Genomic DNA, 25,547 nt, shown 5'->3' on the forward strand with positions numbered 1-25,547 from the left:
GACGTGGTGTATGTCCACTGGTGCATTGTGGAGCACATTAATACACAAAGACAGGACTAAAGCACGGTGTAGTAGTGCACTGCCACCTACGGAGAGCCTTTTTTCCAATGAAAAGGCCCTCGAAAGAGCCATTAAATTTACAACCGACATATAGATTTTAGGGATATTTACAAGCCCCTTATGCCACTTTTGCATAATTTTTTCCATGTTAAAAATGACGTCAAAGTGGCGCAAGGGGCTTGTAAATATGCCCCTTCGTTCCTAACCTGTATGACACAGGAACGTTAAAACGTGGAAAGCTTATTTCTGTGCACATGTACCATTTGACATCCAAAAGTAAATACTATTCTTCAAGTTAAATGAGCAGCAATTTGTCGGAAGACATTGCATGAGACTTGACCTCCGTCTTTGAACTCACAGTAAATGTGACAAGATAAACCCAAAAAATGGCTTATTCTCCTGACCTTCTGTAAAGTTATTTTGAGGGTACTGCTATAGCTCCTGCACCCCTACTTCAGCGCCCCTGGTGATTGACAGCATTTATACCGCGCTTTATACCCCAGGTGTGGCGCTGAAGCACCCACCAAGATTAACAGGAGTCTGCATGTACAGGAATGCATGACTGGAAGGCTACTGTATGTACTTAGAGCCTATGGGGCATAGTCTCAAGGATGTATTGCCGAGTTATCGGCACTTTATCGCAGCCAGAGCCGCGATATGTTTATCTCCACATTCACAAGCTGGTGCTAACAACCCATATCACCAGGTTACCTGCGATAGCAGCCACAAAAAATATCGCTACAGATGACCCTGGCAACTAACGCTAATGAGAAGCAGAGTAGACGTTCCCATGTAAAAAGCAGCGACAACACCACATCACAACATTCTCAACGACCAGCCAGAACTGAGATAAGATCACAAAAGAGGCGATAAGGCACATTAGCAGCAGGAATTTAACACCTGCTCTTACCTGGTGTAAAGTCGGGCTACAACCTGCACCAGAAAAGGGAGCCCAGCGGAGCGCCACACCTGAAGAACAACCAATGCCATGGAGCCAACGATCATGCAGCTTGGACACCCAAGAGGGCCACAACACCCTCCACCCCAGGAGCACGCCCCAAAGCCCTACCCCAGGCACCTACCCCAGACCAAGAAATTGAACATCAATGTCACGAAATCATGAAAAAAATTATTCGCCTGTTGTCACACAATTACAACAATTAACATTCACGTGAGTACAGAAAAGCAGAATCATTCATTCACCATTGAAAGTCCAAACAATATATCACAATCAAATTTGTCTCCAAACAACTATTTGGAAGAGTCATAGTGGGTCATCCCTGGACAATCTGTAAGGCACAGCCTGCAAGACAATATCTAAGATAAGAAGGTGTGTCAGGCACTCATCAAAGGACAGAGAGAGAGAGAAAGAGAGAAAGAAAGAGAGAGAAAAAGAGATCCTGAACAAAGAGCGCAAGGCCAATCGGGCCCTTGACTCATACATGCCAACTGTTGCGTGTGTCTCGCAATTGGTGCACCCTAAATCTAAGGCCTGGCATCAATTTCAGTGTGAAGGCCACATCACATTTCAGAAATGCAAGCAGTACTCAGACTAAAATTAGGTATGAAAGCTCCTTTGTCTTCGGTAGGACAACCGAACCTCCGACCTTGGTCTTGAATGCGGCTGGCACCCCTGAATAAGATACCATACCAGACTCCGACGACTCCCACACCACGAACTGCGCTATAGAAAAAACAATGTGTCCACACCCTACACACACTTGTCTCTGCTAGAGGTACACCTGCATGGGATGCCCTTGACACATTGGTAAAAAACAACCCATACGTCCAAACGTTGCACACACATACGACTCATTGCTCAGAGCTGTGGCATATCGTCCACAGAACTGCCGCTGGTCTGAGGATTGCCGGTCCTACGAGTCCATCAAACGCAATAGCAGGCAATCACAGGCACATGCACCACCCCTATCACGTGGAACTGTACCGTGCATGAATGCTGCATCTGTTGGGATCACTGCCAATGACCGTGTTGTGAATCAGTTACCGCCTGAGTTTCCGTCGTGCGTACGTCACTTGCGTCCAGCCCTGGTTCCACTGTCGATCATGCACATACGAGTGGCCCTTGGAGGTCTGCCTATCCAAAACAAAAAGCTGAACTGGATAATGACTTGTGTGTGCGCCCCCTATTGGCCCACGAACAGGAGTGCAACTGGGATACCCCTGCATGGGATGCCTTGATATGTGGCGTATGTGCTGGCAGTAGTGGATGGGAGATTGCACAATCCATCGTGTGCAGTAACCACAAATCGAGGCTCTCCCCTATTGGGCTGTGTTGCGGATTGGGAAAACGGCATGGACGGAGCACATCTGCCCGGACCAGTTAATGGATTGGCTCTCCCTCGTATTCATTGAATACAGTGTACAACTGTGATGAGTGTTCATTAGTATGACAAATCGTGTGCCTCAATGAGCATTGTCCGTACACAGGAAAGAACAGACAGCCGCATGTACCTCGGGGGTGAGTCCCTATTGGCAGCTCAACCTCTGTGAACCAGACATTGTGGTTAGGATAGTTGCTGGTAGACCTGTGCTCTTACGTGGGTTCAGCAATGTGAGTATGGTGTCCAACTTCTTGCCTTGTTGATCAATGTGAACCATCAAAACAGGCTGTGTCCACACAGATGTGTGTGAGTAGGTCACGCAAAGAGATTTTTGTTGCCACATGTGATGGGGACACTACTTCAGGCCTGCTACAGATTTTGAAATTTCTACACACAGTCCTATTTGATACATGGACGTGGGGCTACGATGGGGGTTGCAAGATTATTGGTCATGTGCAATGAGGCCACAGCGAGTTCACACCTTCACAGTCATTTAATTCGCCATGTGTGTCAGGGTCAAACATGCGCCTTGATGTCATTTACCAGGGTGTACCTTTTAGTGCAAATAATGTCCCTCTATTCATCCATACCTTTATACATAATAGAACATAGACATGACACAGCTGTGTGATTTGGAATGTTTTATTCACATTCTGTGGTGTGTCGGAGCTGGAGCAGTACTTGGCCATGCCAAGCCCACATTACATGGTTGCCCAGTGGTGGGCAAACCAGAGTCTTTGGGGGAATGAAAAGTTAATTGAAAGAGGAAGAGTTCAGTCTGCAGCCGGATTGCTGTGTCATTGGTAACCACAGCAGATATGGCAATCCATGTCAGGGTTCAGGTGAATGTCGCAGAGTGTTTCGGGGGACAGTGTGCGGTGTTTTTCCAGGGCATGATGCAGAGGTCTGAACCAGGCAGGGACAGGCCATATGGCGGGGATGGATGCTACTACCTCCTTCCTCACACAGTCATTACCATCCACATCTTATTCCTCTGACACGTCTTCTGTGTCCAGGGTGCCAGGTGTGTGTGGTGGAGTTATGGCTGCATTACTATGTGCCACTGACACGAAGGGGCGAAGGTGGTAGGTCCACATCACTGTTTGCCAATGACACATCAGAGGGCAGAGATGTGTGTATCAAAGTTCCTGCAGCAGTTATCTGGTACTGACTCTGTGGCAGCAATGGCAAGATGAGGAACTGCAGGGCATGGAAGATCCCAGAAACATCTCGGTAGTGTTCAGCCGTCGCAGCCATACTTCCAGTCTGCATCGGCTCCATGGTCTCCATTGTCCTCCGCATCTCTGCCACCTCTGTGCTGCCATCGCTGGAGCCTGTCTAACTAGACAGTTCTTGTATCTGAGTAATGGCTCCAGCGACGTCAGCCAAGGATTGTTGGAGAGTATGGAGCGGACATTGGGTATCTGTTAGGGACTTTAAGTGGTCCCTGATGGGACTTAGACACCCACGTATGGCATCTAGTTTGGCTGTCATGATGTGGAACCCCTAGCTGCTCAGTCATCCTCTCCTAGCACCCTAACAGAAGGCATTGGAAAGCCATGTGTTGGTCGTGGAGGTCCTGCGAGCCAGCCATGGTGGTGTGTGCTTCCTGCTGTCTGGTCTGTGCAGGGGGTGGGGTCACCTCGATGCAGCTGGGCTGCCCTGCTTCTTGAGGTGGGGTGCGGAGGCTATCTACGATACGTTGGAGGGTGTTGGTGCAGATGACCAGGGTGTCCTCTTCATCATCACTGAAGATATGTCTGGTCTGCTCTGCAGGAGGTGTTGATTATCCCTCTACAATGTAAATGGGAGATCCAGGTAAACAGTGTGTTCCATGTATGTTGACGCATTGTACATGTTCCCAGAGAGACAGCATGCCAATGTACATTGTGACTGTTTTGGAGCAGCTGGCTATTTGATGGGAGACAGTGGATATTTCGACTACATGATTAATATGCGATTGTACTGGTACATTATCATCTCACAGGTTCATGCAAAGCCAGATATGATTGGCCAGTTTCTATGCACAAGCGGCAGCAGTTGTGACCTCTGTCCTGTGGTGCAAGTATTGCACTTTGTAACACATTGTCAACAATGTTGATGTGCTGTGATTGCTATGTGTGTGTGCTGCATTGTGGGAGGGTCACCCCTGCAACTCGTATTTAGCGGCCCCTTATCCCTTTGAGGCGGTGTGCCTTTGACTTGTGTGCTTTTTGGGTGCTGAGGTGTGGACAACTTGGGTCATTTGTGCTTCTGGACGGTTTTTGTACACTTGTGCATTGTTTGTCTGCAGATGTGTTGTTGACATCAGGGGTTGTATGTGCACATGGATGTGTCAGAGTGTGACCTGCTTCTTTGAGGATGTGGTCCTCACTGGGCCACCTCAGCGTTGTGCTGTGCACCATGTCCTGCATTTTGGCTGCAGCCATGCTATCGATCATGCAGTGTCACTTGATTGTCAGTGTGACTCACAGAGCCGTGGTTTTGCTGGATTCAGCACATGTGCATGGTTAGGTTGTGGGATTGGTGATAGGCAGGGGGGACCCTTTGTGCACATTGTGAACAGGGGCCTACTTGGTGTTTCTATGTGTGGTGCCAAGGGTATCAGGGACATTTACCACAATTATTGTGGGTGTGCAGTGTGCAACACTTGATTGTACATGTGTGCCATTCTGGCCATCTCCCTCCGTCCCCCCAGTCACTGGTCATTACTCACCCTGTTTCTGATGGGTCAAGTCATGTCGAGCTGTGTCTGGGCTCCCGACTCCTTGCACCGTCTCCACACTGATGACTGTGGCCACCATTTCCTCCAGCTCATCCAGCTACTCCTATGGCGTAGGACTCCCACCTCCAGTTGCCTTTGCTGCCTTCCTGTTGGCAGCTAGTTTCTGTTTGGTTTGGCTTTTCACATCATGCCAGCGCCTCTTGACCTCCTCCATTGACCTCCTCAACACTCCAACTGCATTCACGTTGTTGACGATGGACTACCATATTTCCGTTTGTGTTGCCAATGACGCAGCGGAGGTGACGAACAGTTGTTGGTAGTATTCTGTCACCTCCACGACGATGATCCGGTCTTCCTGCTGACTGAACCCCGTCTTCCTCTTCCTCTTCTCCTTTCCCTTCCCCGAACAAGGGGTTCCTGGCTGGTCCTCCGTGGGGCTTGTGGGGTTCAGGTTGCCCTCTGCATTCGGTCCAGGTGCATCCATGGTGCAACGTAGTTTGATTTGGTTTTGGTGGTTTTTTTTGGTTGCTTTTATAGTGCATTTTCCCACATGACTCGTGGGATTAGCAGGCCTGTTGCTGGTTGTTAGTGATTTTTGTATCGCGATTTGGGCCATTGCAACTTTTTCCGCGTTCGTGTTTTGCATTTTTTCGTTGTTGCGTTGATTTTTACGCATTAATTTGGCACGTTATCCTGCATGGTATCACATGGTGCCACCAGGTTGGGAACACAACGCTAAAACTGTGCACTTTTGTCACGATAGACTGTGATGTGCAAAGTTGCGTTAAGCTAATTTTGAGATGTTTATCACATGTTCTTGAGAATATCCCCCTATATGTATGTTTTTTTTGTAATGTGTGGGTGATCAGAGAGGTGCTCTTGTCTTATCTTGGGATTCAATGATTACCAGTATGATGGATGATGGGTGTTAGACAGACAAGATCTTTTAATTTATGTTAGCCAGTGGTCCTAAATCTCAGCAGATCACTGCTGGTTGAAAATTTGCAGTCTGTTTCTTAATACAGTTGCTGAAGCTTATGGGTCTCACATGAGGTGGTATGATTGCGTGTGTATGTCAATAGGAGTGGGGAGAAAGCCAGAGAAGGTCAGAAACCTGGCTGAATGGTAAGCTACTCGGACTACAAAGTTTACAGGCTCTGACATCACATCTCCTAAAGTGAGCTGATTTGGAGAAGGTAAAGCACAACAGCCAGATAACAACAAGCAAAGGCAGCTTAACCTCCATATCAGATCGTTGTAAACACAGGCTTGCTCTGAGAGACTGTTGTATATTTGTAAGAGTGTTCTATCTAGTATGTGAATATTCCAGCCTTGGCAGTTGATGGTCTGGTCAGCTGTGAGGTTAACTGCTCTGCTGTTCTATCTTGTACTATCTTAATAAATCTATCTTAATAACCTAAAGAGGTGTCTTGCTGCCTACCTAATCTACTTACAACAGAGGCCTAATCAACACCCTTCTGCAGGAACTGAAGAACAGATTCCGGGTCACATTTAAGTGGGGAAACATCCTTGAGCAGATGCCCTTGTTGAAATTAGGCTCCAGAGTGGTTACAGACAGCCTACAGTAAGGCTTAAAGACACAGAAGGGAGAGATCTAGACATTGAAGCCCTGCCCTCTCATCCTCTCACCCGCCACGCCAACCGCTCCAGGCTTCAGAAGTTGGAAAAGGCCAGAGGTGGTTGGCACAGAAGACTTGCGGTCAGAGGAAGAATATATTCCTGATCCACCAACATCTGAGGCAGGATAGGTAATCAAGGCCTCGTGAACCAAAACGTAAGGACTATTGTTGCTAAAACCCCCTCCCATTTTACTCTTGCCAGAAGATGAGGAATAAAAGAAATGGGGTTGAGGCTTTCTGGAACTTTGATGGACACAGGCTCAGGAACGTTCTCAAGTCCTCCAGAGTGTGAAATCTGGAAAAATACATAAGGAAGCAACGTTTTGTGCTGCTCAACCAACAGATCCACCACTGAAATACCAAACCATCCGCAGATCACTTGATAGACAGTCTGAACCAGAGTAAAGACCTGGGACGAGGGACTTGTGGCCAGATGTAAGAAGACTCCATTTTGCGATTTCCTAATTGCGAAAACTGGCAATTTGCAATTAAGAAATTGCAAAACGGCTTGCATGAAAGTGTGTTAAACAGTTTCTGCGATTCATAGGGGATCGCAAATGACCTACCTCATGCATATTAATGAGGTAAGTCGCAATTTGCGATCCCTAGGAATCGCAAAAAGTCACAGGGATGAGACCTGTTTAAATAAAACAATCTTTTTTTTGTCAAGCAGCCCATTTTCCTTTAAGGAAAACAGAATACTTTACAAAAATAATAATGAAAAGTTTTCCTTTCATTTTTTAAGAGCACACAGTGGTCCTTGGGACTACTGCCTGCTCTTTAAAAATGCTTTTACAAACATTCACAAAGAGGAATGGGTTACAACCTACTGGAAGTCGGTGGTAAAATTTGAATGTTATGTGACCGCATTTCAGTCACAAAACATTCTTACATACCAATGCGATTAGGTATTAGGAAGGGATGCCCTAAACAGGCCCCAACCTAATACCGAATCGCAAACCCAAATTGCAATTCGGTAACATCGGAAATTGAGTTTGATACATATGAAAACGCTTTTTGCGTTCGCAAACGGGCCGAAAATGCGAATCAGTCCATTTGCGAACTCAAAAATAGTTGATACATGTGGCTCCTTATGTCTACGATAGCCCTTCCTATATATCCCATGGTTTTGTACTAGAATATCGTGGCCTGATTGTATTCTGACAAAAATATAATGTCTTAATTAGCATCTATAAAAGTATTGCCCCTTCGGTGTAAATAATATAAAATTTAACACCAACAGACCAACATTTTCTAAAAGACATTAAAACCAAGATATTTATGTCACACAATATTATTATTAGCGCCAGTCTGATTTACAGCCCCTCCCCTATGATCTTCATATTGACTATTTCTTTTCTTTGTTTTAATTTTTTTTAATTTTTTATATCAAGACCTCTCTGGTCCTATTGGCTAAACTTCTTGATTTTTAAGTTTTTTCTCTGACATTTGATTTAACCAATATTTAAGTTTAATTTCTTTTTTGGGGGCAAATGAGGACTTTTCAAACACAAAAAAACATTAGTTTAATGAAGGGAAATTCCAGTTTAAGGTGTAAAGGGTGGACAAGCTGCTGGTTAAGGGTGAAACTCCAGTGCACTAGAGGTTATGCAGAGAGATATGGTGTATAGTAGCTACCCAAATTGTTAGTCAAACCTGTCAAACATACAAATTGTAATTTCTTTAAAAAAAATAAAATGTTCAAACAGATTGTGCATTCTGTAACTCTACTTCAATCCTGAACCCTGATAGTTAAACCTACTATATCTAAATGGTCTTCTTTAATCACTTAACAGCGCAATTTAAATCATTTTTATCGATGAATGGAATAGTATATGGAGCAAATTGTTTAAGACCTCTGTTGCAGCCCGCATTACTCAATCGTTATATTTTATTTATCATAGATCCATTCTCACTCCCTTTAGTATCGCCAAGTTCTCTCCTTCCTCTAGTACTCTATGTTGGTCATGTTCTTCACTCACTGGTACACTTAAACATCAATTATATGAGTGTTCATCTGTTTTTGCCTTTTGGAACTCTGTTTAAGTTATTTGCATGCGTATATTTCAATGTTCTATTCCCTTATCATTCTTGAATGTGTTTTTAGGATCTGTTTCAGTAGATATTGATATTGCTCCTTCGAATGTTAGATTACTGGATCTTTTTATTGCTATTGCGTTTAAAGTAATTCTTTCTTGTTGGAAGGATAATTCCAAATTATCTGTGCTTACTTGGTGGAACTTTGTTTGTGATGAGCATAGGATTTCAATTGCTTCCTCCTCGTCTGTCTCCTCTAAAGTTAAATCTGATCTTCTTTGGCTCCCCTTCTCCAATTATCTCTCATCACCCCCTTCTCTCTGATTTCTGGACCTATCTATCTACTATTTCTCTTTTTCCCTTACTCTCTCTTACCCTCTCCTTTTTCTTCTTCTTTCTTTCCCCTCTTTTCTCTTTCTCTCTTTCCATCTCTTCTATCTCTCTATCTTCTTATTTCTTCTTTTACAAATGAACCGTTATTTTTTTTTTTACTACTTTTTCATATGCATCACATGTATATCACTTGGTTCTACTGTACTATTATATTATCTATTGTATTGTACTTTCTTTAAACAAATAAAAATTTCTTAAACTGAAAAAAAAAAACATTTTTATCAACAGAACGACACAGGGGTTTATCCTTGTCCGGTTCACACTGACACCACTGCCTGCCTTGTCTATGTGGCTGTACCTGACCAAATCCCAGAAAAACATGATTTTTAAGATGCTAATAAGGCATTCAACCATTTATATTCCAATGGTTTTGGGCTGTACTTGCCAATGTAGCTAGGGTTTCATTTAAGACCTTAAAACGGTTATTCTTTTATGCCTCCTCACCGTGCTCTTTTTGTGTAAGCAGTAAAAATATGAATTCATTTTACATATTTTAAATATCACAACGCAAAGGGTTTTACAAGTGCAAAACATGTAAAGCCTGCCAATATGGCACCAACATAGCTTCGTACATTGTCCTATTTGGCAACAAAGAACGCCGAATTACAAAGGCCCTAACCTGCAAGACCGATCATGTTTCTATGTGCTGGAGTGTTCATGTGGCCTACAATTTGTGGCGAGTACTAAATTCCAAGCCCACAAAAGAATACTCCAGCACATACATGCCATAATCAATCATGACCAATCCTACCCAGTGGCGCGGCATTTTAAAGATAGCCACAATTCCAACCCAAAAGATCTTCAATACTATGTAATTGATGCTGTGCCACCTAAAAAAAGAGGAGGAAATAGGGAAAGGGTTCTGCGCCAACTAGAAACCCGCTCTATCCTTGACCTAGATTCCAAGCAACCAGGCCGTCAGAACATTACAGAAGAAATTTGGTAGCACTAGGCCCATTAAGGCCGAGTGTTTAGGGACCTTGAAATAACAGGGGTAGCACATTTGTGCGACATCAATATTAACATCAACTGCTTCCAATCACTGCACTCCCAGAAGTATAAACTGTTTTTAATTAACAGTTTAGCACTTCTAGATTTTTACCTTGGGTGTCATTTCACATGCACTTTCATCTTTATTGCACTTGCACTTTATTAGTCGAGCAGTTTACTATATGGATCATTAGACGTTTCAAACGACAAATAATGAGACTGGTATAGTAACGTGCATTCATGGTTTTATATGTCTATAGATGTATCAACAAAACCTGTATTAAAATTTACTGTATTTATACAAGGACTTAATTGCTGTTTTTTTATGTATTGAAACATGAATTTACCATTTTGAATTGTGACAAATTAACAGTTGATGAAACTTGATAACACATTCAACAAAGAGTCTATTGTGAACTTCCATGACTATAATTTATATGCACCTGTCAATTTAAAAAAACGGTTTTAGAAGGTAAAATGAAGCTGCGGCGCATGTCCTGATAAAGGCCCGTCAAGGCTGAAACGCGTAATGGCTGACAAAGAATAAAGAAACTTTCAGCACTTATTTTGTGGTCCGTGCTCCGGTCTCTGTGATAAAGATTGCAGGTTGTGGTATATATTGTAATTGTGTCTACAGACTTTGTGCCTTTGTGTGAGGAGGCCAGAAGTAGGGGACACAAGAATGCCTATTTCCAGCAAATCCGCCGGATTCTCCTACTGCAGCTCATGGTATTCCAGCGAAGTGCATGATGGTACCAGTGGGTCATGGATAGAAATACTGACACGTCGGCACGATAACGAGCTGCAGCTGGGCCCTTCACCATTCAAGTGGGAGGAGCTCTAGGCACATTAACAGGACACTCTGAGATGGACTGAGGCATTTGAGAAAGACTGATTGCCGAAACCGGTCATGCCAAATTCTTTAATAAACATCCTGTGAGGCCCCGCTGTGTCCCTTTCTTCTGTTCGGCATGGAACAAAGGTGGTGTCATGTTTTGAGTACAGCCTGTGGTGCACTAAAAGGGACCCTTCCATCAAGTGGTCGTGGAAATACTCTGGCATTTGGAAATTGGATGGCTCAGAGGGACCGGAATTCTGTGACCCACCTACTTACTAGAGGTGACTGAGTACCTGCTACCATGGTGCGGTTCAACACTGTGTGGAGAGGCACTTTCATTGTAATTGTGTCTCCCGACTTGGTGCCTTTGTGTGAGGAGGCTGGAAGTAGGGGACACAAGGGCGCTTATTCCCAGCAAATCCGCCGGATTCTCCTACTGCAGCTCTTGGTATTCCATCTAAGGGCATGATGGTACCAGTGGTTCGTGGATAGAACTACTGACACGTCGGCACGATAGCAAGCTGCAGCTGGGCTCTTCACTATTGCAGTGAGAGGAGCTCTATAAACATGACCAGGACACTCTGAGACCGACTGAGGCATATGAGAAAGGCTGATTGCCAAAACCGGTCATGCCAAATTCTTTAATAAACGTCCTGTGAAGCCCCACTGTGTCCCTTTCTTCTGTTGGGAGTCGAACGAAGGTGGTGTCATGTTTTGCGTACAGCTTGTGGTGCTCTAAAAGGGACCCTTCCATCAGGTGGTTGTGGAAATACACTGGCATTTGGAAAATTGATGGCTCCAAGGGATCGGAATTCAGTGACCCGCCTACTTACCGAAGGTGACTGAGTACCTGCTACCATGGTGCGGTCCAACACTGTGTGAAGAGGCACTTACATTGCAATTGTGCCTTTGTTTGAGGAGGCTGGAAGTAGGGGACACAAGGACGCTTATCCCCAGCAAATACTCCTGATTCTCCTACTGCAGCTCGTGGTATTCCAGCAAAGTGCATGATGGTACCAGGGGTTCATGGATAGAACTAATGACACATCAGCACGATAATGAGCTGCAGCTGAGTCCTTCACCATTGCGGTGGGAGCAGCTCTATAAACATTACCAGGACACTCTGAGATGGACTGAGGCATTTGAGAAAGGCTGATTGCCGAAACTGGTCATGACAAATTTTTTAATAAACGTCCTGTGAAGCCCCGCCGTGTCCCTTTCTTCTGGTGTTATATATATATATATATATATATTCACACACAAAGAGTTGCCTCCAAAGATGAAGCCCACACGGGTGAGTATTCTCTGCACATTTATTGAAGACTGCAGCTAAGAAAAATGCACCGCCAGCAGCACAAAGTTCATAAACATTCAAGTGGGTGGCTGCGATACCGACGGGATGGTCGCCGTACAAGGACGAGGTGCTGCATTGAAGGCTGGGAACTACAACAAAGCTACTTTCATCGTACCACAGCCACCCACTTGGATGTTTATGAACTTTAAGCACAGCATTTATGCCCACTCACAAGAGTAATACTAAATGTAGCACTACGAAGACCAAGAGGCTGCTGGAGCAGCCATGCCCACTAAGGCAGGAACTTCTTTTTAACGAGTGCTCACGGATGGCATTTTTGCTTGTCAGTTGAAGTCAGCCCTATGACGAAGGGCGGGAGCCCGAAACACGTCGGCGTTTGACTTTCTTAAAAACTTTGTGCTGCTGGTGGTGCATTTTTCTTTGCTGCAGTCTTCAATAAATGTGCAGAGAATACTCACCCGTGTGGGCTTCATCTTTGGAGGCAACTCTTTGTGTGTGAATTTTGAGCTGCAAGCCTAGGACGCGATGAAAGCCCCGCCGCTGCTGCGGACCTTGGCGATACCGACTGGGTGGTCGCCGTACAAAAACGAGGTGCTGCATTGTAGATTAGTAACTACATCAAAGCTACTTGAATCGTACCACAGCCACCACTTGGATGTTTATGAACTTTAAGCACAGCATTTATGCCCACTCACAAGAGTAATACTAAATTGAGCACTACGAAGGCCAAGAGGCTGCTGGAGCAGCCCCGCCCACAAAGGAAGGAACTATATATATATATATATATATATATATATATATATATATATATATATATATATATATATATATATATATATATATATATATATATATATATATATATATATATATATATAGCAGAGAACTCTGGGTAGTTCTCAATTTAGGTGGAAAGCAGTTCCCAGTGACACTCTAAATTTGCACACTTCAAATATCTAGCTGCTTTTCAGCATGGATACCACTGTGCTTCTCCTATGCTTCAAAACCTTGCTGTAGAAATGGCAAAAGACTTTGTCCCTTTCTATCTCAGGGTGGATGGTACTGTGCTAATCCTATGCCTAAAGATTTTGATAGAAAAGACATTTGAGGGGAGCAAATTTAGAGTGTCGCTGGTGTTGCTTTCCATATAAACTTGAGAACTACTCCGAGTTCTCAGCTTCTTTTTTGAGTAATTTATTCATCACTCTAAGTCTGAAAGATTATGGTATATATACAAAACTCCGTCCCTTGTTTCACACCCTGGAGTCACACCAGCCAGGTTACAAAGTACACGGACACGGACCAATTGGGTGATTTCGTTATTTATTTTCTAGTGCAGGTAGTCTCATAACGTTTCGGCTCCGAGAGCTTGTTCACATGACAATGTTCTAGTTTATGGTTGGCCCTTATAAAGTGCCAGTGATTGGTTCATTCACGTCACATGAGAGGGCTTGTGTATGGACATCATACTAGGTCAGTATTGTGGTTGTATTTCTAAAAACATTACTTAGTTGCTATATACAAATTATAGTAAAATACCATATTCGCAACAACCGACAGTATAGTAATGATTTGGAATATCAACATTCATAACAATGTGGATAAAACGAGATGTCACAGTTAAATACATTGTATTAATAGACTATATAGACCCAGTCTTCCCTCACTTCTGGGTACAATGCTATCTTAAATAGTTCAATCAAAACTTTTTTATGTATAGATATACGTATGTACAAACATATCGATATTGATTGCAATCAGCATTCTGTTGGACCAATAGATGTATAAAGTGCAAGTGCAAGAATTCTAATGTGCAAATATCGCTTTGAGTGCAGTTGTTTGTGCAAAACATCGCATTAGTGCAAACCATATCCGATTAGGAGTACTCATCCCCTTCTATCTGTACAAAAAATGACATAGTGCAAAAACGAATATGGTCAAAATTCATAGCAGCTGAATATGCAGATATCTTCCGTCTATGCAAAGAATCGCATGGTCTCACATAATTATATATATATATATATTCCAACACAAGGATTGCCCAAGATGGAGACGCCACTCAGGTATAGTTTAACTACTTGTTTATTGCGGAATGCAGTGCATACAGCTTTACCTCTCTCGCTCAGATTCTTGTAGTCAAACGCGTTTCAAGCACCACTGTGTTCTTGTTCACTGGCATAACGAAATAACAGCAGTCATTGTGGAACTCGCTATTAAAGTCACTAAGTCCTGCGTGTGCATTCCGCAATAAACACAGAGTTAAACTCTACCTGAGTGGCGTCTCCATCTGGGGCAATCTTCGCGTTGCAATGTTTGAGAGGCAAGTCCGGCCGCAGAGAAGCCCCACTGCTGGAGATCGGGTCTACGGAGCTTGAAATCCAAGACGCCGAGAGAAGGGAGAGTCCAGTCATTGCGGGACTTGGTAATAGCAGAATAAACAGCTTGCCATCATAATCAACCCACGAGGGCGAGATATTTGTTTTAATTTTATGAGGACGGCAGCACCCACTAGGGAGGTATGACGTGGAAACATAAAGTACCAGGATGCAATGGGGCACACGCCCACTGGGGCGGGACTTAGTGACTTTAATAGCGAGTTCCACAATGACTGCTTTTATTTCGTTATGCCAGTGAACAAGAACACAGTAATCATCTGTTTCTAGGACATTTTAAGGACAAACTTTTCTAATATTACAGTGCACCTACCAAACATAATCTAACTGACTATTACACAAATGAAGCCTGGGTAATTCTACAACTGCAAGAGTTCTATGAGTGTATCACTTTATAACATAAGTACTGCCCGGGTGATTACAGAACAAATAAGGCACTGCCTAGGACCAGCGATGCTTCAGGGACTGCCGAGGCCCACCCTGCATATTTAAATAAAGCCCCGTAGTGTGGCAATCCCCGGACTTCAGTTGGCCTCAAACCCCCCCCCCCCGAACAATTAGAAAACAATACCCGAGAAGGTGTCGGTCCCCTAGGCTGCAAAACATTGATGGTGCCCTTCCATGCCTAATTTACATGCGCATTAAGATCCCAAGTCCTGCAGAGACCCTGCAATATAATAATTAGATTGGCCACGGAACATTACCCACCAGGGGCCTCATTTAAAAAAACAGGTAAGACCCCACTTTTTTTTTTGTTTCTTTTTTCTCTCCATTTTTACCATCTGCATCCCCTCTATTAAAGCTATACAAGGTTTTCCTCCTCTCGCTTCAAATATTCAAACAAGTATTTGCTATCACAGGGTGGAAGCCATGCACCAGCCCTCTAATAGCAAACACAAATGTCCCGTGAATGCATACCTCGGGACATTGTATGAGCAGCGCCTGACATGTTGTCCTCCCTAGGACCATGATGCATTTGTTAGTATAAACGCATACTAACACTACTTACACATGTGTAGTACAGCGACCAGAATGTAGTGAAGAGGCAGAGGAAGTGCAAAATCTAAAAATATAAATCGTATCAGAAGTCGGATGACATAGTTCAATAAGCAGACGACCCTGGCATGAGTAGAAATAGCTACACAAAGAAAACGGGTCTTCAGCACAACGCAAACAATTTTGAAATATTGGTGAGTGGTGCTTTCTTTTTACCTTATCCCACTCATCGCCAAATTTATGTAGTGAAGAGGCAGACAGCAGTGGATCCAATAAGTAGATTTATTACAGAAAAACAAGACCCTCAAACAGCCAACACAGGAGCAGACAGCAAGGCAACCGTCTTCTCCAGCACCGTGTACAAGCTCCGCAAGGTTCCCTTCATAACAGCCCTACATTCTCACATTACATACTTAGATTCTAGTAGAATGGCATACTAACATTCGACTATAACTTACAATGGAATACTACACAGAGCACATGACTTTACAGCAATGAGCTCATGGTTCCATACACGAGTCTTGAGACAGGTAGGGGTAAGTATTTCGCTTCCCACTCCCTATACTGTATAAACACAAACTAACACTACTTCCACGGTATGCTACAACGCCCAGAGCATGTCACTTTACAGCAATGAGCTCACAATTTAGGCTCACGGTTTAATCCCTGAGTCTTCACACCAGTAGGGGTGAGTAGTTCGCTTCCCACTCCCTATATACTGTAAATGCATACTAACACTACTTACACGCTTATACTACAACGGCTAGTATCCTACAGTGCCCAGTGCCCATCACTTTACAGCAATCAGCTCAGTTTGATCCCCGAGTCTTAAGGCGTAAGTACTCCGCTTCCCACTTCCGGTATAGTATAAACGCACAGTACCAGTCAGTAGTCCGCTTCCCACTCCCTTTATGGTATAAACACCTACTAACACTACTTGCACAAGTATACTACAGCGCCCAGAGCCTATCCTTTTACAGCAATCGCCTTGGTTTTATCCCCAAGTCTTCACACCGGTACCGTAACTATTTCGCTTCCTGCTTCCGGTATACTATCAACACACAGTCGTGGTCAGTTATTCGCTTCCCACTCCCTGTATTGTATAAACACCTACTAACACTACTTGCACATGTATGCTACAAATACCAGACCACATCACTTTACAGCAATGACCTCACGGTTTAGACTATCTGTTCCATACCCCGAATGAGTAGCACCCTATCATATCAGCACCATGTCACTCTGAGCAACACTGCACTTTCAGACTCCCCCACAGAGCTTACAGTGCTCTGACCCTCCTTTCCTACTTTTTTGCCCTTTTTTCCCCTTACTCGCTTCAAGGAAATCACAAAATGGCAGCCAACACTTCCTAATTGCAACACCATCACAGCCAATAAGCAGCAAGCTCCTGCTCGTAACGCCTCAGCCACTCAGATGGCAGATATCCCAAATATCGATATCTGTAAATTTTGATATTTCTCAAAAACTACTGAACAGATTTACACCAAATAAACACAAGCGTGCTTTCTACACCAGGACCCTTCTCCCTGCCAAATTTGGGGTAATTCTGTTCACCCGTTCGACCTGTAGCCTTGTCTAAACTTTCCCATGGAAATTACCATGGAGAAAACACGTTTTGGGACCCCCCTTTTATCTCGGCCCCACATGACGAATCACCCCCAAACTTTCAAAATAGGAGCTGATATGGAAAAAGAAATGTTTTTCAAAATTTCATGAAGATTCATCAAATGACGCCAAAGTTATAAGCAAAATAAAAAATGTTCTTCCTATTGAAACTCGGTCCTAACTCTATAACTACCTACTGGCGACCGCCAGGAAACCACTGTGGCTGATTCAAAACTTCAGGAAAACTAAACTGCTGCCCAAATAGTCCATCGCTTTTGAGCTCTCTGTTCCATTACGCCAACTGTGTTTCAAGTGTCGCAGATCCGCTGTGATGCGGCGGGTCCGTGCTAGCGGCTGAGCAAAGGCGCTAATCAATCCACACAAGAAAAGGTTGCCCTCATGTGCACGACCCATATAGACACTCATGTACCTATTGAACAATCCATGCAGTAGCTTATATAACAGCAAAGAGACTGATACAGACATTTACACAGTTTAGTCACTAACCCATGCATTCAGTAAAACACATGAAATAACTCGCTTACACAGTCAGTCACACCTACTAAATCCACCATCCAGACACTTATACACCCACTCATTCTTCATACACCTTGCTGTATATCTAATACATATTTAAACTTGAAAGAAAAACACATTTACTGGATGATGTCATCAGTGATGTTATCAGTGATGTAATTTGAGATGTCATCAGCGATGTCACTGACCATGTCATGAATTATGTAATATGTGACGTCAGCAGCAGTGCATTGCGGGGGCGCAAGTTTACTGTTAGCTGAACTAACTATAACGGGGGAATTTCTATGGTTTTGTACGAGTGAAATGTCCAACTAACTATAACGTCCCTGAAACCTATGGTTTTTTCAGTGAATTTCTAAGGTTTTTTAAATGCTCATTTCTAACTACAACGTGCCTGAAACCTATGGTTTTTACTTTGAATTTCAAAGGATTTTTAAATGCTAATTTTTAACTATAACGTGCCTGAAACCTATGGTTTTTTATGTGAATTTCAAAGGTTTTTTAAATGCTAGTTTCTAACTTTATCTAAAGAGGTAGGACATGTGAAGAAAGAAGAAAAAACGCACAGAAAGAAGCAAATGAAATGCAAAAAGAAGCAACAGAAGTCCACAAAGACGAAGAAAAGTGCAGGACGAAGCAAGACATGTGCAGAAAGAACCAAAAGAGGAGTAGAAAAAGGCCTTGTTTTCAAAATCCTCCTGTGCCCACAACTTTTTCAGATGGGCACTAGTGGCATGTGACTCTGACTAACCAGGCCTATAGCCAGTGCTATGCTAAAAGACACTTAGAATACAGTGAAAACACCTACATAAACTAGGGAACACTGTGCGTTAGGGTACCCCTGTGATTAGCATGACCTCCTCTGTAAGGCCCTAGTACATAATAGGGCAGGGGGATTAAAACTACCTCTAAGTCAGAGGTGCAGAAATATGCTACTTTAACTAGTAGTCGCGTTTACAGAGTGGCGGCGAAAGGGTGCTGGGCGTCCAACCAACGCTCTGGAATTCCGCTGTGTAGGACTTACAGGAGGTACCAGTAGGGATTCTTGGCCCCAAACTACCTCAGGACTAAATTGGACTTCATCCCCCATCCCGTAGTCTACCAAGAGGCACAAATGTAGAGTGGTAGAGAAAGGGGGCCATGAACTCCAAAGATGTCTTTGCAATCCCACTATGGGAAACAAGTGGGATAGTTGACCCCCAAGGACATCCTTGGGGGCCAACTTCCCAAACTATTGCCTCCAGTCAGTCCCACACATCAGCACTGGTAAGTACTCGTACCAGGCCATGCCTACTTTGCCCACCACTCTACAAACGGACTCCCTGGCATGCTCTTAGATGGGAATTGAAGTCCCTTTCACTGCTGGGGGTACTTTAGGGGCCAACTAGTCTACCTTTTACCTCCAGTAAACCCCACGCAGTGAGATTGGTGAGAGGTAGACAAAGACCATGCCCCCTTTGTCCACCACTCCGCAAACGCACCCCCTGGCGCGTTGTAAATTGGGGGATTAAGTGCCCTTGAATCCTGAGGGTCCCTGGAGTCCAACTAGCCCACCAGGTCACTCCAGTAAGCGCCACAGAGCTGCAAAATCTGGGTGATTTGCCAAGCGAGGGGCGAGAAAAAAGGGGGGTCCCAAAACGTGTTTTTCCCCGCATCACTTTCAGGATAGGAGCTGACCGGAGCTTGCCACAAGTTTTGAAAATTTCGCGAAGATTCGTCAACCGGCACCAAAGTTATTGGAAAAACAAAAAAGCTTTTCCTATGGAAACCAGGTCCCAACTATAACTATCTACTGGCAACCGCCAGCTTCTCCCCCAGCTACGCCTGCTTACATATAGGCTGGTGGAAGGAGCAGGTCCTCATGGCAAGACACGCAGATACATTCAAGAAACATGTTAAAAGTTGGTGGGGATTTATTGACGATCTCTTCGTAATCTTGCACTGCAGTGAGTTGGAGGCTAATAACTTCATTGCATCTTTAAATCAAAATGATTTAAATCTTAACTTTACTGCAACGATAAGTCCAACTTCTATCACTTTCCTTGATGTTGAGATTTACATTGATCAGGACAGATAGGAAACAAAGTTACATCGCAAGCCCACTGCGGGCATGCAAGTAGTGCCCATCCTAACCATCTGGTACAAAGTATCCCCTATGGAGAGCTATTGCGTATCAAGAGAATTTGTAGCAACAGAGAGATGGCACAAACTGCACAAGCGGACTGTTTGGCCAGATTCAAAGAAAGGGGTTATAGTAATACATGTCTCAAGAAAGCTCTAGTCAAATGCAACCAGGTGGAAAGGGAAACTTTAGTCTCAACTAGAAAAAATATGACTGTGAATGATGGGACATCTAACACATTCAGGTTTATCTTAGATTACAATAAAGAACACTTGGCAGTACCTAAGATCATTAGAAAGAACTGGCACTTTATGAAACAAGATCCTGTGATAGGTAAGACTGTCCCTAAAAACCCTCTAATTACATACAAAAGAGGAGTTTCAATGAAGGACACCCTCATGGTGAACGATCCATGTGGACCACAGGCTAAGAGCTCTTCGCTTGCGCAGAGGAAGGGCTTTTACAAATGTAAAGTGTGCAAAGCCTGTCAGCATAGTGTAAACACCAAGGAAATCACAACACCATTTAGAGGTCCGAATAGGGAAATAACAAAAAGTCTTACCTGCAAATCAGACCATTTGATATATGTGTTGGAGTGCCCATGTGGGTTAAAATACATAGGAAGTACCACCTTACCTGGTCACAAGAGGGTACTCCAACACATCCAAGCAATTAAGAACCAGGATCCGGCATATCCAGTAGCTAGACACTTTCATGAATATCATGATGGTAATTCAAAGGATCTCAAATATTACTTGATTAACTCAGTCCCAAAGAGTAAGTGAGGTGGAGACAGAGAACGAGACCTTAGAATATTGGAGATGCATTATATCCTCAACCTTGATAGTAAACATCTAAAGGAGCTTAACAGCTCAGAGGAGGTACATGCAAGTTTATTATAATACATTAAATACATAATCCAGTTGAGGATATTTTTACCATACATTGTTTACAGCCAGTGGTTAACGCCAAAATTATAGAGCCAAGTAAACAAAATTTCTCTCAGACGTAGATATCAAATCATCATTGCCCCATAATTTGTGCTCTAGATAATAATAAAAATCAAAATATGAAATAGATAGAGCGTGGGAGAATAAACTAGATCTACCCCTATTCCTTTTTACCCAAACTTTTCCTTTCTATTTTTTACTACCTTTTAATAACTGCACCAACAGAAATCATTCACTTTTTTTAATGTTTAGCACCAGCACTTTAGATTAATAAGACCCAATAACATGATATGTGAATATTGACAGAAGGCAGAATATTTAATTTTAGGAGTAACGTATACAAAGTAAGGTTAAAATACGTTTGAGTGTAGGTTGTTATAAGTAAAATTGCAATTTATGGTGTTAACAACCAAGTAACTGGATGGAGGTGTGTACAAATATGATATTATTTATACGTGATATTACGGATATATATTTATATGTATTTATTTATTTATTTATTTATTGAAAATACGTTAAAAAAAAAATTAGTATATACACAAAATCCGGCATTTACGCCAGTACAAAGTCACTTGAAACGAAAATTGCATTAATGCAATAATTGTATGTGTTTAACCTAGCGCAGTAATTACTACTCAATGCCTTATACCAACCAATGTCAAAAATATAAATTATTGCTAACAACAATTTTATGTCACGTTAATAACGGTCTGCTTTCTGTACACGATAAACAGCACGTCAATGTTATTGCCAGTTCAATGAGTACAATTCTGGCAAATCAAAAAGTATGACAAAATGGAGAAAAAACAACGACAAAAAAGTGATTACCTATTTAAAGAATTGCCATTGGTAGTGAAGCGTCATGTGATCAAGTCCCCTCGGCAGGGACGAAACGCGTCATGGCTGCCAGCGTTTGTTTGTTACTGACCATGCAAATAAACTAAAAGACATTTAAAAACAGCTTTGTGGTCTGTGCTCTCTGTGTGCATCCTGCGAGGGAAAAGCAGCAGCAGTAGGAGTTTTCGGCGATATATATATATCTATCTAGCTCAGTGGCGTGTCCAACAATTGGGCAGAACGCAGACACAAGGAGCTTTTCCCCAAAAGCTTTATTTAATACAGCTGTCATGTAAAGCCAGTCATTAAAAGCAGCGGTCCGCACCCTGATGCATTTCGAACTTATTCTTCTTCAGAGGGTGATTGTAGGACAAAGCGCAATTGTACCGCACCTTCCCAGGTATTTGAATCCTATTGTGAGTCCTGATTGGAGAACTTTGTATAAGAGTTCATGTTGGCTGCTGGGAGGTGAAGTACGTGATTAAATCCTCCGATGGTTGCGCTAACAATATTTTGCAGTTTAGACTCGAAATGAGCCCCGGCAAACATGACTGCTTGATCCATGCCTTGACGTCCCATATAAGAAGCCCCTCAGGATTAGGAGCCTCGTGGCCCCCGTTTCTTCGGAGTGGTGCTCACCCTGCGGCAGGACAGCCGCAAATGCATCCAGATCAGTGGGTTGTCCAACAATTGGGGAGCACTCAGACACAAGGAGCTTTTCCCCAAAAGCTTTATTGAATACAGCAGTCATGTAAAGCCAGTCATTAAAAGCAGCGGTCTGCACCCTGATGCATTTCGAACTTATTCTTCTTCAGAGGGTGATTGTAGGACAAAGCGCAATTATACCACACCTTCCCAGGTATTTGAAACCTATTGTGAGTCCTGATTGGACAACTTTGTATAAGAGTTCACTTTGGCTGCTGGGAGGTTGAGTACGTGATTAAATCCTCCGATGGTTGCGCTAACAATATTTAGCAATTTAGACTCGAAATGAGCCCTGGCAAACATGACTGCTTGATCCATGCCTTGATGTCCCATATACGAAGCCCCTTAGGATTAGGAGCCTCGTGGCCCCCGTTTCTTCGGAGTGGTGCTCACCCTGCGGCAGGACAGCTGCAAATACATCCAGCTCAGTGGGGTGTCCAACAATTGGGCAGCACGCAGACACAAGGAGCTTTTCCCCAAAAGCTTTATTTAATACAGCAGTCATGTAAAGCCAGTCATTAAAAGCAGCGGTCCGCACCCTGATGCATTTCGAACTTCTTCTTCTTCAGAGGGTGATTGTAGGACAAAGCGCAATGATATTGCTCCAAACCCTCTCTACCGGCCGGGAAAAAGTAGCTGCACTTGCGGGTTCTTTGATGCTCAGTCTTTAAACAGCGCTTTTAACACAAACGCGTTTCGGGGCTTCCCTTCGTCAGTGCGTGTATATTTACAAAATGAGGCGCCATTTTTAAAGAACCTAATCAGGAGGCAGTGAAAAAGAAGTAGGACTACCATGGCTTTGACATTTCTAGCGCCATTTTGGAATGTGTAAAATCCAGGATTCAGTGAAGCATTACATATAAATATTTACATTATTATACATTTTACACAATTATTTGTGTGATTTTTTATATACAATATCTACAATATTTACAACCTCTCACTAGTCTCGCATGGATTTAACGCACATTTCATTTTATGATCTTGGCGTGGATCGGCTAATGGCGATTCCTATTGTAGGGAACCGCCAAGTTATACTTTCTGGATAATCACGCCTGTGTGTATCAGCTCAATATCTACCACCTGTTGAAAGTAGTTTAAGAAGTATCGAAATTGGTACAGTGTTCTATGTCATACAGTGCCCTAGGTCCCCAGGTGTAGTGTTAACTCCTCCCCGCTGTTAAGGCCATTGGGGGTCTTTGTCTGTAAATCGATTATTGCTCTGGATTCTAACCTTCTTAGTTTGAGCACTCTATCACCTCCTCTAATATGGACCGGAACATGGTCCAAATCCAAAATATTGGAGGAGATCCCTATTGCTGTTATGTTTTAAGGCAAAGTGTTTTGCCACTGGTTGTATGACATTACAACGCATGCTTTTACTACGCATGCCTTTACATCGCAAGTTTTACAACGCATGCTGTTACAACGCATAGTGTTGAGGGGTGCTGGATAGTGAATAGTTTAATTTACTATTCCAACTCCAGTCCCCGTGGATAGTAGGGAAGGTGTTGGATAGTAAAATAAATCTAATCCCTATCATAGAGCTCCCCCCAGCGCAATGCGTTGTAATGACATGCGTTGTAAAACTTGCGATGTAAAGGCATGCGTCGTAAAAGTTGCGTTGAAAAGGATGTTCCCCTTTGCCACTGGATAACTCATATCCTTATTTATGATGCCACGCATATGCTCCAAAACCCTCACCTTCACATTATGTATTGTACTGACGATGTATTTTAATTTGCAGGGACACATTAAACAATATATTCCCTGAAGGCCTTCATGGGCCAAGTCAAGAATTCTCCTGCGCATGGACGAAGGAACCACCAATAATCCACCTCTCCTCAACACCCCCTGAACTACAGATAACTCCTCGCCAACTCTTTTGTAGGGAATTAACTCGGGGGAACAGTCTTTGTTGTCTGGCCACACACTAGCTAAAAAGTTCATATTCCACATCACTAGATATAGCTTCCAACCATTCTTGTTCAGAAAGCGCACCGCCCACAGTGCTCTCAAAAGAGCATACTGAACAAACCATTTCCAAATTATCGGATGCTGACACACAATCACTACTCGGAAGGAGTAGCCTAGATAGACAATCAGCTATAAGGTTCTTGGCACCAGCCACCTACTCAAGACAGTAACAAAACTCCTGCAGCCTGTACTGCCACTTGGCAATACGTGGCGTGGCTCTCCACCACCTTTGGTACTAAAAAGATCAATGAGAGGTTTATGATCAGTCCTCAAGATTAACTAATATCCCCCCCAAAATTTTTTTTAATGTTGGACACCCCACCATTAGGCAAAAGCCTCCTTCTTGATGGTCAAAAAAGTGCCTTCAGCACCCTTTAATGTTCTTGAAGCAAAGGCAATCGTTTCTTCAAGACCATCACTCCTCTTTTGCATTAGGACCGCCCCATAGCCAACATTGCTAGCATCGGTGGATATGATGCACTGATCATTGATATTGAATAGTTTAAGGAGACGTGTGTGCACAGTCTCCTGCTTGATTAATTCAAACGTATTGTTGCAGCCATCATCCCACACATACTTAACATTCTTCTTTAGCAGGTTGCACATGGATGCTGTTTTGCTAGAAAAGTGACTTACAAATTTTCTATAGTGCTCCACCATCCCCAAATAAGAATGGAGCTGGTCCTTGATCACAGATGTGGGTGCATTCTGAATGGCCTCAGTAATCTTTTGTTTGGGTTCAACTCCCTTGTGGGAGATGTGATGACCAAGATAGTCAACCCCCTCCTGAAAGAAATTGCACTTATCAGTTCTCAACGTTAAACCACTTGACATTATGATACTTAAAACTTGCTTGAGCCTGTTGTCGTGTTCTGACTCAGTTTTCCCATAAATTAAAATGCCATCCTGAAAAACACAACTCCTGCAATGTCCTTAAATAGATTGTTCATCAAGCGCTGGAACACTGCAGAAGCTGTGGCAAGGCCAAAAGGCATACGTTTGTAATGAAACGCCCTCTCAGGTGTAACAAATGACTTAAGGTGCCTTGACTCTTTACAAAGTTC

Source organism: Lissotriton vulgaris, chromosome 1_1 (genome assembly GCF_964263255.1).
Source record: "Lissotriton vulgaris chromosome 1_1, aLisVul1.2, whole genome shotgun sequence".
NCBI classification, from domain to species: Eukaryota; Metazoa; Chordata; class Amphibia; order Caudata; family Salamandridae; genus Lissotriton; species Lissotriton vulgaris.